We start from the raw sequence: 1,339 nt of genomic DNA, 5'->3' as shown, positions 1-1,339 counted from the left end.
TTGTACCTTCCGCCTGGTGACAGCAGTGAGAAGACAGTATGTTGTGGGTGGTGGGGTATCCGTGATATTCGATGCTGCTTTCCTACAACAGCGTTTCGTGTAGATGTGCTTAATGGTTGGGAGGGCTTTACCCCTGGTGGACTGGGCTAAATCCACTACTTTTTGTAGGATTTTCTGTTCAAAGACTTGGATGCCTCCATACCAGGCTGTGATGCAGCCAGTCAATATACTCACCACTCATAATCTATAGAAGTTTGTCAAAGTTTTAGAGGTCATGCCAAATCTCCGCAAACTCCTATGGAAGTAGGAGCGCTGATGTGATTTTTTTTATATCGTGCAGGTCCTCTGAAATAGTAAGACCTAGAAATGTAAAGTTGCAAACCCTCTCTACCTTTGAGCCTCCATGGGGACAAACTCATGGACCTGTAGTGTCCCTCTCCTGAAATCCATAATCAGTTCCTTGGTTTTGCTGACATTGAGGAGCTTGTTGTTATGGCAACTCTCAGCCAGATTTTCAATTTACCTCCTCTATGCTGATTAATCACCACCTTTGATTCAGCCCACGACAGCAAATTTGATTAAGGCATTAGAGCTCTGCTTAGCTACACAGTCATAAGCATAAAGCAAGTAGAGAGGGGGCTAGCGCACACCCTTATGGAGTGCCAGTGCTGATGGAGATGGTGGAGGAGATGGTGGAGGAGATGTTGTTGCCATCCGAACAGGCTGAGGAAATCCAGGATCCGAGGATCTATTTTCAATGATGGGGGATTAAGTAATCTGTTGATTTCTCTAGTTTAGAAGAATAAGAAATATGGCCAAACCTTACATGCAAAATGATTGAAGTATCAAGACCAGGGTCGCAGTATAATAATAAACAGTATGAATTTGGGATCTGAAGAGAGGATAAATGTCTTCTCTTGCAGATGGTAAATCCTTGGAAATCTCGGCTGTGGATGATTACAGAAGTCAGGTGACGACCCGAGAGAGTGTTATCTAACCAGTTCCCAAGAGAACACAAAAATAACCCTCATCTAACCCTTAAAGGCTGAAATCTTCAGCAACAAATGAGGTTTTAAACACTTTTATACTCACTCGACTTCATTATGTTTACTTTCTGTAAGTTATGTATACCTTACACAAAGTTAAGTTTATACTAATGTAAGTTTGTCATGTACTTTGTTGTCATATAAAGAACTATTTTTCATCTTTTTTACATTATGTATGTACTGTATGCCCATAACAATAAGTTTGAGCTTCAAAGTTAAATTAAGTCATTCTCCTTGTACATCACAGACACCCGTCATCTTCTGTGCACTGATGATTCAAGTAATTGACTCTG

This window comes from Hypanus sabinus, chromosome 26 (genome assembly GCF_030144855.1).
Source record: "Hypanus sabinus isolate sHypSab1 chromosome 26, sHypSab1.hap1, whole genome shotgun sequence".
NCBI lineage: Eukaryota > Metazoa > Chordata > Chondrichthyes > Myliobatiformes > Dasyatidae > Hypanus > Hypanus sabinus.
The sequence above is the reverse complement of the archived record's forward strand: the minus strand, read 5'-3'. Positions refer to the sequence as shown.